Genomic DNA, 12,817 nt, shown 5'->3' with positions numbered 1-12,817 from the left:
ATTCGGACCGAAGATGCAGGGTTGTAAGGTGTTAATTTACACACCTATATCTATAAAGCAGTCTCCATGGAAGTCTCTAAAGTTTCAAAGTTGTCCAAAGTAATACTATAATTAGAAAGACCCCAGATCTATAGTAGCAAATTGAGCTCCATCTCTTGATAATCGTCAGTCAGTTGTATAGGATACATAGTATAATCTTAATAGTGTTGGGCTGAAGCACCTTAAAGCCTATGTACACCTTTGGAGTCAAATTTTTTTAACTTATTTTTGGCTAAAAATCATATTTTCAATTGGCCTTTATTAAAAATATTGAGCTGTTCAGTCACAAAGGGTTAACTGTTTTTCTAACTGTGTGACTGGTACTTTCACTTTGTGCCAATTACCCTTATTTCTAAACTACTGAGAGGTCATAAACACTTATTTAAAGAGGACCTTTCACCTGGATATCCTTAATCTAGTTATTATCCTACCTTATATAGTGCAGCCCCCACTGATGTCTTGGCACTTTTTTTTCTTCTAAAGAACCCCCCGTTTGTCCGCTGTGGTCCCCGTATCTTTTGGCGCCTCATATGCTAATGAGGTGACTCGGTTATACTAGGCGTGAACTTGTATTTCTCCTGGGTGCGGTTATCTTCTCCCCGGCTGCGAACACATCCAATCAGAGCGCCCCGCTCTTAGCCAGGGAGAAGGAGCTCAAGTTCTTGCGGGAGTAGGAGCTCCATCTCCCTCTAAGGATTGAGCTTTAACGAGTTTATTTCATGTTTATTATGTGAGAGAGCAGAGATAAGAAGTCCGAGAAGACAGAAAGGGCAAATAATCCACAGGCAAGCTAGTAGAGCATGTCAGCTCTGTACACAGAAAAAGTATTCCATATTGTTAATTGACCAATTGAAAAAATGATTTTTAGCTCAGAATAAGTATAATGCAATAATAATGAAAAAAAAATCCCCCAAAGGTGTACATAGCCTTTAAGAAATGATTCTGAGGGTCCACTGCCCAGCTGTATGGAACAAGTGCATAGCTTCTTATAAAGAGCATATGTCACCACAAAATGCAAGGAAATCTCAAAGCACCAAGTTATAGAGCAGGAGGAATCGAGCAAATTGATATATAGTTTTATGGGAAAAGATTCAGTTGAACTTGTAAGTTATACATTTACTGATGCAGCAGAGTTAACAGTCACAGTGATAACGCTTTAACTAGATGTGATATCTCACCAAGTGTGACTGTTAACTCTGCTACATCCGTTTATCTTTGCTTTTTCCACCTCCTGTGAACAGCTATGGGTACAGGCAGGAGGTGTTATCAGTGACTGACAGCTATCTCTCGATGCACACTTATACAGACAATGCTATCATTCACTGATAACACCTCCCTCCTGTACCGACAGTTGTTAGAAAAAGCAAAGATATAAATGTATAAATTACAAGTTTTACTTAATCTTTTCCCAGAAAACGATATATCAATCCACTCAGCTTCTCCTGCTTTATAACATGGTGCTCTATAACAGGGATGGGCAAACTGAGGCTCTCCAGCTGTTGTAAAATTACAAATCCCATCATGTCCTGCTGTAAGCTGGTCTGGAGCATTCAGGTGTGTGTTAACACAATTCCAAAGAGGAAAAACATCAGCAATGATTTTAGAGGAGCAAACGTTTCTTCCTTCAATCTGGGAAGGGTTATAAGGCCATTTCCATGCAATCTGAAGCCTATCTTTCTACAGTGAGAAAGTTTATTCACAAGTGTAAAGCATTCAAGACAGCTGCCAACCTTTGAAGAAGTGGACGACCCAGCAAATTCACGCCAAGGTCAGGCCGTGCTATCGTCTGAGAAATTGCAAGAACCCCAAGATCTACATCGAAGACTCTACAGGCCTCAGTTAGTATGTTCTGTGTTCAAGTTCATGACAGTACAATTAGAAAAAACTGAACACGTATGGCTAGTTTGAAAGGGTTGCCAAGAGAAAGCATTTTCTTTGTAAAAAGAACATGGCAGCACAGCTTACTTTTGTACAGTTGCATCTTAAAAATCCACAAGGCTACACTGTTCGTTGGACAAATGAGACCAACGTGAAGATGTCTGACCATCATGCACAGTAACAGATTTGGCGAAAACCAAACATAGCATACCAGCAAAAACACCTCATATCAGTTGATGATTTGAGCTTGCTTTGCAGCCAGAGGACCCGGGGTACCTTGCAGTCGATGGAGTTGACCATGAACTCTTATGTGTACCAAAGTATTCTAGAATCAAATGTGAGGCCATCTATCACAGCTAAAACTTGGCTGAAACTGGGTCATGCAACAGGACAATGATCCCAAGCACCATCAGCAAATCTACATCATAATAGCTGAAAAAAAGAAAAAGAATCAAAATGTTGCACTGGCTAGTCAAAGACCAGAGCTCAACCAAATTGAAATGCTGTGGTGAACCCTTAAAAGAGCTGTGCATAAATAAATTCTTACAAAAAAAATTAAGCACTGTTGTTAGGAAGAGTGGCCCAAAATTCCTCCAGAATAATGTGAGAGACTGGTAAAGTCATACAGAAAACAGTTACAGTTATTGCTGGTGGTTCCACAAGCCATTGATGTATTTAATTTGATCATGTACTTAGTTTTTCACACATGACTTTTCCATTTTTAGCTTCATTTTTTATGAATAAATAATGACACTATGTAATTTGTCATATGTAATTGTTCATGTGAGACCTTCTAAGGACCAGATTTTTTTTTTTGTATGTACTGTTACATAAAAGCATATGGCACAGGCCATATCAGGAAAAGGGATTATAGGTTATTTGTGTATTAACCTATCCAAAAAAAGTTATAAACCCCCTGCTATTGGTGAATCATTTCATAATTTCAGACCCTGGGCTCTTCAGAGGAAGTTTTTGTCTTCTGATGGGATCATGCCGGGTGCGGGGTGGCCATCGGGTCCCCACGCTGCTGTGACTGCGACGCAGGGAAGGCAGCCCGATGCCTTCCTTAGGCATCGTGGCTGCCATCCGTGACAGCCTGTGAGACACTGTGTAATACACTTACAGCCAATGCATTACAATACAGAAGTATTGTAATGCATTGTAAAGGGGATTAGACCCCCAAAAGTTGAATTCCCAGAGTGGTCCAAAAAATAAAGTGAAAAAAGAAAAGTAGACATATAAGGTATCGACGCGTCCGTAAGAACCTGCTGTATAAAAATATCACATGACCTAACCCCTCAGATGAACACCATAAAAAAATAAAAAATAAAAACAGTGTCAAAAAAGCCATTTTTTGTCACCTTACATCACAAAAAGTGTAATAGTAAGCGATCAAAAAGTCATATGCACCCCAAAATAGTGCCAATCGAACCATCATCTCATCTCGCAAAAATGATACTCTGCCTAAGACAATCGCCCAAAAAATAAAAAATTAACTATGGGTCTCAGACTATGGAGACACTAAAACATGTTTTTTTTTTGTTTCAAAAATGCTGTTATTGTGTAAAACTTAAATAAAAAAGAAAAGTATACATATTAGGTATTGCCACGTCCGTAACAACCTGCTCTATAAAAATATCACATGACCTAACCCCTCAGGTGAACACCGTAAAAAATAAAAAAGGTGTCAAAAAAGCTATTTTTGGCACCTTACATCACTAAAAGTGTAATACCAAGCAATCAAAAAGTCATACGCACCCCAAAATCATACCAATCAAACCATAATCTCATCCCGCAAAAAATGAGACCCTACCTAGGACAATTGCCCAATAATAAAAAAAAAACTATGGCTCTCAGAATATGGAGACATTAAAACATGTTTTTTTTTTTGTTTCAAAAATGCTGTTATTGTGTTAAACTTAAATAAATTAAAAAAGTATACATATTAGGGTGAGTTCACATCTGCATTCTGGATTCCGTTATGGCTTTCCGTTATAACATGGTTATAACGGAAAATAACAGGATCCATAAGACGGAAGTCAAAACGAAAGCCTTTAGAGGCATTCCGTTTTGATCCGTCTTAATAGAAGTCTTTGGGAATCATAACAGATCCGTCTGGGTCCCATTATGCAAGACGGAAAACAAAGTCCCGTCGACAGGACTTTTTTCTTCGTTCCGTATAACAGAAACCATATGGATCCGTTATGCTTCCCCATAGACTTCTATTTAGACAGAAAGCAAAACAGAATGCCATTTAAAGGCTTCCGTTTCACATTCTGTCATAATAAAAGTCTATAAGCAGCATAACGGATCCGTCCTTCCGTCTTATGGATTCCGTTATTTTCCGTTATAAACATTTTATAACAGAAAGCCATAACGGAATCCAGAACGTACACTTAGGTACCAGAACCTGAACTAACCCCTCTGGTGAACACCATAAAAAATAAAAATAATGTAAAAACAGCAATTTTTTGGCACCTTACATCACATAAAGTGTAATTCCAAGCGATCAAAAAGTCATACGTACCCCAAAATCATACCAATCAAACTGTCATCTCATCCCGCAAAAAATGAGACCCTACCTAGGACAATCGCCCAAAAAAATATATATATATAGCTCTCAGAATATGGAGACACTAAAACATGTTTTTGTGTGTTTCAAAAATGCTTTTGTGTAAAACTTAAATAAATAAAAAAAAGTATACATATTAGGTATCGCCACGTCCGTAAAAACCTGCTGTATAATAATATCACATGAACTAACCCCTCAGGTGAACACTGTAAAAAAAAAAATGGTGTAAAAAAAGCTATTTTATGCACCACAAAATAGTACCGATCACACCGTCATCTCATACCGAAAAAAATGAGCCCCTACATAAGACAGTTACCCAAAAAATAAAAATTAATTATGGCTTTCAGAATATGGAGACACAAAAAAAATATTTGTTTTCAAAAGTGCTTTATTGTGTAAAACAAAAAAACAAAAAAGTAAATAATAAAAAAAAATTGTATTGTCGCGTCCGTAACAACATGCTCTATAAAAATACCACATGATATAACCTGTCAGATGAACATTGTAAATAACAAAAATTAAAAACGGTACCAAAACAGCTATTTTTTGTTACCTTGCCTCACAAAAAGTGTAATATAGAGGCCGAAAAATCATATGTACCCTAAAATAGTACCAATAAAACTGCCACCTAATCCTGTAGTTTCCAAAATGGGGTCATTTTTTGGAGTTTCTACAGGGGGTCTTCAAATGTGACATGGCAACTTAAAATTATCCCAGTGAAATAAGTTTTGTTTGCCTGTTAACTCTTGCTTTGTTACTGGAAACAATGGATTAAAATGGAAAATCTGCCCAAAAATTTAAATTCTGAAATTTCATCTACATTTTTCTTTAATTATTGTGGAACAACTAAAGGGTTAACACATTTTCTAAAAATCAGTTTTGAATACCTTGAGTGGTGTAATTTCCAAAATGGGGTTACTTGTTTGGAGTTTTTACTCTGGGGGTGCATCAGGGGGTGTTCAAATGTGACATGGCAACTTAAAATTATCCCAGTATAATCTGCCCTCCAAAAACCATATGGCGTTCTTTTCCTTCTGCGCCCTGCCATGTGCCCGTACAGAAGTTTACGACCACATATGGGGTGTTTCTATAAACTACAGAATCAGGGCAATACATTTTGTTTGGCTGTTAACCCTTGCTTTGTTACTGGAAAAAATGCATTAAAATGGAAAATCTGCCAAAAAATTGAAATTCTGAAATATCATCTACATATTCCTTTAATTCTTGTGGAACACCTAAAGGGTTAAGAAAGTTAGTAAAATCAGTTTTGAATACCTTGAGGGGTGTAGTTTCTAAAATGGGGCCATTTATGGGTGGTTTCTATTATGTAAGCCTCACAAAGTGATTTCAGGAACTGGTCCTTAAAAAGTGGGTTTTAGAAATTTTCAGAAAAAATTTCAGGATTTGCTTCTAAACTTCTAAGCCTTCTAACGTCCCAACAAAAGAAAATGGCATTTACAATATGATCCAAACATAATGTAGACATATGGGAAATGTAAAGTAATAACAATTTTAGGAGGTATCAGTATCTGTTTTAAAAGCAGAGAAATAGAAATTTAGAAAATTGCAAATTGTTAAAAATTTTGGGTAAATTTGGTATTTTTTATAAATAAAAATGTAATATTTTAACTCAGTTTTACCACTGTCATGAAGTACAATACGTGTCGAGAAAACAATCTCAGAATGGCTTGGATAAGTAAAAGCATTATAAAGTTATCACCACATAAAGTGACACATGTTAGATTTGCAAAAAATGGCCTGGCCCTTAGGCTGGGTTCAGACCTGAGCGTCTTTGATATGCGCGTTTAACGCGCGTTTTTGACGCGCGTTTTTGACGAGCGTTTTTTGCAATAGTAAACGCGCGTTTGACGCGCGTTTGTGTGATTGACTGCAATGTCCTATGGCCACAAACGCGCGTCAAAACGCCCCAAAGAAGCTCAAGTACTTGTTTGAGCGTAGGGCGTTTTACAGCGCGTTTTTCAGCGCTGTAAAACGCTCAAGTGAGAACCAGGGCCATAGGGAAGCATTGGTTTTCATGTGTTGAGCGTTTTACAGCGCGTTTGAACGCGCTGTAAAACGCTCAAGTGTGAACCCAGCCTTAAGGTGAAAAATGTCAGGGTCCTGAAGGGGTTAAACAGCAGGCACCTGGGACCAATGTACGTGATCAACAATAACATGTGTCAAATGTGACCATAGCATCTGGGAGGTTAAAGACCGGGATTGTGCGTTCCTGGCCGTATACCAGCTCCCCCTAGCGAGGATTCGGGGGAGTCAGATGTAGTGTGCGGCAGCCTGTATACTCAGGAGTGGTACAGGGCTGCCGGACATTAGTTCCTATCCAATCATTAGATTTCTTTTCACATAGACTCCAATGTTTATGCATTGGAGTCTATGAGAAAAGCAATCTAATGATTGCTTGTTATAGTTCCCTATGGGAACTATTAAAAAGTGTAAAAAAATATATATATAAATTCTAATCACCCCCTTTCCCTAAAATAAAAAAAAAGTTACAAAATTAACATCATGGGCATCGCTATGTGCTCAAACGCCCATACTATAAAAATATGATCCCATATGGAAACAGTGGGTTAAACAATAATCTGTGAAATATCCATATACGGTAAGTTTTTGTTTTCTACCATCATAGGATCAGGTTCGTGAGTGTCCTCAGTAGAGGCAGGAAGTAATGTTAAAGGGCATTAGGTGCAGAGAGTTTATGCCCATTAATGGCTCAGTCCCAGGATCCAGTTTAAATTTTCTCTTCTTATACTGTAACTTTATTCATTTACTATTAAAAATCTTAGGCCTCATGCACACGACTTTTTGATCGCTTGGAATTACACTTTATGTGATGTAAGGTGCCAAAAAATTGCTGTTTTTACATTATTTTTATTTTTTATGGTGTTCACCAGAGGGGTTAGTTAGTTTTTTTCCGTTTATGGGCCGTTTTTTGCGTTCCGTATATTAATTTTAATGGGTCCGCAAAAAAAAGTTTTTCCGTTCCGTTGAAAGATAGAACATGTCCTATTATTGCCCGCAATTCACGTTCCATGGCTCCATTCAAGTCAATGGGTCCGCATAAAAAACGGAAATGCATCCGTATATCTTCGTAAAATGTTATGCCCAGCCCAATTTTTACTATGTAATTACTGTATACTGTATATGCCATACGGAAAAACGGAATGGAAAAACAGAACAGAAACGGAAACACAACGGAAAAAAAAAAACGGAACAACGGATCCGTGAAAAACGGACCGCAAAACACTGAAAAAGCCATACGGTCGTGTGCAATAGGCCTTTAGGGGTTGAAAACTCAAAGCTGTACTGTTAATATGACTGAAGAAATTGCTTTATTGTAATAGCCATGTAGAAATGTTGGTCAATTACCAACATCATTGGGAAAAAAAGGTATTTTCTTCTCAATCCCAGCAGAAAGAAATCTCAGGTATGATTCCAGAGAGGAGGTGCTTCCACTCCAGTCATTGTAGGATTGATTGCTCCTGTGAGGTTTCTTGTAAAGTTATGTAGCTGCTGACTGCAGTAAATATGTCAGCTAATTTGTCCGCACTTCTCCAGAGAGGTGCCTTGTAATTGAGAATGCTGCTTTTACACGAGGGAGAATTATTTCATTTGAGCTCAGATCCATGTGGGAATACAGTAGGGAAGTGAGAATTGTGAGCAATTATAGAACAATTTTGGCTTGACTTGCAAATGAACTGTGTCAACTAATGAAATGCTGTGGAAATATGAAAGCAGGATTAGTGTAATTCACAGATTTTGGATGCTGTTAAATTCTATGAATCTTTACAGACGTAACTAATTGGTGGTATTCAGATGACCCACTTGAAATGTATTCAAGGGCATTTTTCTGTACTTGTTACATTTATTCTTATTTATTTCAGTATTACTGAAAGTCTCAAATGTATCTTGGATTAAAAATGATAATTGCTAGAAAGGACTACACAGTATAAAGCATTTTTTGCGTTCTTCCTTATAAACCTGCTAATGTCACAAGGGTTCTGTTTCCTCGGTATGGGGAGCAGTGTTTCAGCTCTTCCTGAAATATAATTGTCAAATCTAAGGGTACGGTCACATGGTCAGGTTTCCGCATGCAATTTTGGAAGCCAAAATCAGGAGTGGATCATATAAGGAAAGAACGTATAAAGGACAGATACAATTTCTCTTTTTTTAATTCACTCCAGCTTCCAAAACTGCATGCAGAAGCCTGACCATGTGGCTGTACCCTAATAACCAGCAGGTCCATTATGTGCGCAGTTAAAGCTGGCTTCTGTTATGGTGTGCTTTATATGAATTCAATGTGAGTTCGGAGGGGGTTAAACTTTTTTTTTTTTTTTACTTTTTATTTAGAACCCTTGTCCTATTCACCCTAATAGAGCTTTATTAGGGTGAATAGGACTTCACACTCTCCCTACTGCCCTGTACATAGTGCACAAAGCAGCAGGGAGCTGACTATGGCAGCCAGGGCTTGAGTAGCATCCTGGCTGCCATGGTAACCAATCAGAGCCCTGCGATTACACTGCTGGGCTCCGATCAGAAGCTGCCACCCTGGGGCCACTGCCACCAAGGATTTAATCCTGTGGAGGAGGGAAGTCCCGCAATTAATATAATACTTAGAAGAAAGGGAGTAGAAGGGAGGGGCTGTGGCCACTGCGCCACCAATGAATATAGTTAATATGCCTGAATACAAACGTAGCCTGCATGTGCCGGCCATATCCCATACCTGGCCTCTATTACTGCGCGCCGTGATCCGCCGCAATTTACCCCTCAGGACCTGAGTGGAGGCTATGTTTGTATTCAGGCATATAAACTATATTCATTGGTGGAACAGTGGCCACAGTCCCTCCCCTCCTCCTCCCTGTTCTCATTGGTGGTGCAGTGGCCACCTTCCCTCCCCTCCTCCTCCTCTCTGTTCTCATTGGTGGCGCAGTGGCCACAGTCCCTCCCCTCCTCCTCCTCTCTGTACTCTTTGGTGGCGCAGTGGCCACAGTCCCTCCCCTCCTCCTCCTCTCTGTTCTCTTTGGTGGCACAGTGGCCACAGTCCCTCCCCTCCTCCTCCTCTCTGTTCTCTTTGGTGGCGCAGTGGCCACAGTCCCTCCCCTCCTCCTCCTAGTCTGTTCTCATTGGTGGTTAGCGGCAGCCGCACACAGTGAGGAGGGAGGGACTCCCTCCTTCTCCACTGTGCCGTCTCAGGAGAACATGGTGCGTATAGAATAAAATAAAGAGTTACACACACGCACATATACACGCAGACACACACTCCCCTATGGCCCGCCGGACGTTCTCGGCCGAGGAGGCATACGCCCAGCTTGCCTCCGACTCCGAGAGTCCCAGTGAGGATGAGGATGACCCCACATTCCTGTTGTCATCCGCATCCTCCTCATCATCTAGCGATGATGATGAGCCCCCAAGGCGGCGGAGACGCCGCCAGGCGGAGCAAGGGGACCGCCATGTTAGGGACCCTGTGGCCCCCACTAGTACGAGCAGCTCTGGGGCTCGTACTGGTTTCCCGGCCCACCAGTTAAATCCACCGGAGCCCCCTGCCGGTGAACTTGTCTGGTGTAGCCCAGAGCGATACGAGCCCGTGATTCCTGATTTTGTAGGCCAATCAGGAATCCAGATTTCCACAGTGGGCTACACTGAATATGACTTTTTTTGTCATTTTTTCAGTGACCCACTGGTAAATCTGATGGTGGAGCAGACGAATCTGTACGCCCAACAGTTCGTCGCTCAACACCCGGGCTCCTTTTTGGCCAGGCCCGGTGGCTGGACGCCGGTCAGTGCAGCCGAAATGAGGATATTTTGGGGCCTCGTGCTGCATATGGGCCTGGTCAAAAAACCCAGTGTCAGGCTGTACTGGAGTGGGGACGTCCTATACCAGGCCCCACTTTACAGTACAGCCATGACACACTCCCGGTTTGAGGCCATCCGGAAATGTCTGCATTATTCCGATAATGCAGCATGTCCCCCCCGAGGTGATCCTGCCCATGACCGTCTGTATAAGATACGGCTGGTCATCGATCACTTTGGGGCCAAATTCATGGAGGCCTATGTACCTGGAAGGGAGGTCGCGGTTGATGAGTCTCTCATTGCGTTCAAGGGGAGACTCATTTTCCGCCAGTATGTGCCCTCCAAGCGGGCGAGGTATGGCGTAAAGCTATACAAAATTTGTGAGAGTACCTCAGGGTACACTTACAAATTTCGTGTGTACGAGGGGCGAGATTCCCGGATTCAACCCCCAGAATGTCCCCCCACTCTGGGTGTTACCGGGAAACTTGTGTGGGACCTTATGTACCCACTGCTGGATAAGGGTTACCACCTTTACGTGGATAACTTTTATACCAGTATCCCCTTGTTCCAGTCCCTTGCCGCCAGATCCACGTCCGCTTGTGGGACCGTGCGGAAAAATCAACTCGGCCTCCCTGCCCACCCCCTCCAGGTACCTATCCCCAGGGGTGAGACCCGTGCCCTTACCACTGGAAACCTGTTGCTGGTCAGGTATAAGGACAAGAGGGATGTCCTTATGCTGTCCACAATTCATGGTAACGGCATCACCCCTGTCCCTGTGCGAGGTACCGCGGCAACGGTCCTCAAGCCCGATTGTATCGTCGCCTACAATCGGTATATGGGAGGAGTTGATCTCTCTGATCAAGTCCTCAAGCCATATAATGCCATGCGCAAAACCCGGGCATGGTACAAAAAAGTTGCGGTCTACTTGGTGCAGGTTGCCATGTACAACTCTTTTGTACTATCCCGAAGCGCTGGCAGCACAGGGACATTCCTCCAGTTCTATGAGGCAGTCCTCAAGGCCCTGATCTTTTCGGACCGGGAAAGAGCAGGCCGGAGTACCTCGGGAACTGTAGGTGCCCGGATCGTCCCTGGCCAACACTTTCCAGGTGTGGTCCCCCATACTGGAAAGAAGGGACAAACCCCAAAAAAGTGCAGAGTGTGTCGCAGGAGGGGGATACGGAAGGACACGACTACTCAGTGCGACACGTGCCCCGATCATCCGGGCCTCTGCATTGACGGTTGCTTCAGGGAGTATCACACTTCCATGGAGTACTAAATTTATATCCCAATTTAGCACTGACATTGGATAAAAAAAAATGGTTCTCAGACCTGAGACACCCAAAAAAACTAAAATAATTTATTAAAAGTAGACATATTAGGTATCGCCGCGTCGGTAATAATCTCCTCTATAAAACTACCCCATGACCAACCCCCCCAGATTAACACGGTCAAGAAAAAAAAAAGGTGCAAAAAAAGTTTTTTTTTGTCACCTTACATAATAAAAAGTTTAATAGCAAGCGATCAAAAAGTCATATAGCCCCCAAATAGTGCCAATAAAACCGTCCGCTCATCCCGCAAAAAATGAGCCCCCACATGAGATAATTGGATACATTTTTTTTTTTAAAAATGACCCTTAGACTTTAGAGATACCCAAAAAATAATTTGTATCAAAAAAGATAATATAGTCTAAAACCTAAATAATTGTAAAAAAAAAGTAGACTTATTAGGTATTGCCGCGTCTGTAAGAATCTCCTCTATAAAAATACCCCATTACCCAACCCCCCAGATTAACACGGTCAAAAAATAAAAATTAAATAGGTGCAAAAAAAGAATTTTTTTGTCACCTTACATAACAAAAAGTTTAATAGCAAGCGAAAAAAAAGTCATATAGCCCCCAAAATAGTGCCAATAAAACAGTCCGCTCATCCCGCAAAAAATGAGCCCCCACATGAGATAATTGGATAAAAAAAAAAAAAAAAAAAAATGACCCTTAGACTTTAGAGATACCCAAAAAAAAGATTTGTATCAAAAAAGATAATATAGTCAAAAACCTAAATAATTGTAAAAAAAAAGACTTATTAGGTATTGCCGCGTCCGTAAGAATCTCCTCTATAAAAATATCCCATTACCTAACCCCCCAGATTAACACGGTTAAAAAAAAAAAAAAAAAACGGTGCCAAAACCGCTATTTTTGGCACTTTTCCATTTCAATCCGTTTTTTCCGGTAACAAAACAAGGGTTAACAACCAAACAAAACTTAATATTTATTACCCTGATACTGCAGTTTACAGAAAAACCACATTTGTGGTCGTAAACTGCTGTATCAGTAAAAGGGAGGCCGCAAAAGGAAAGGACTGACATGGTTTCTGGAAGGCCGATTTTGATGGCCTTTTTTATTGACACCATGTCCCTTTTGAAGCCCCCCTGATGCACTCTAGAGTAAAAACCCCCCAAAACTGACCCCATCTAAGAAACTACACCCCTCAAGGTATTCAAAACTGATTATACAAACTTTATTAA

General features: G+C 40.9%; 1 protein-coding gene across 3 annotated transcripts in view; it reads left to right on the top strand.

Annotated features, from left to right (window-relative positions):
* PCSK5 (proprotein convertase subtilisin/kexin type 5) overlaps nt 1–12,817 on the top strand; it is a 468,004-nt gene that overhangs the window by 134,938 nt on the left and 320,249 nt on the right. The window lies entirely within an intron of this gene.

The sequence above is a fragment of the Bufo bufo genome, chromosome 2 (assembly GCF_905171765.1).
Source record: "Bufo bufo chromosome 2, aBufBuf1.1, whole genome shotgun sequence".
Lineage (NCBI taxonomy): Eukaryota > Metazoa > Chordata > Amphibia > Anura > Bufonidae > Bufo > Bufo bufo.
This window is presented reverse-complemented; position numbering and strand designations above follow the sequence as displayed.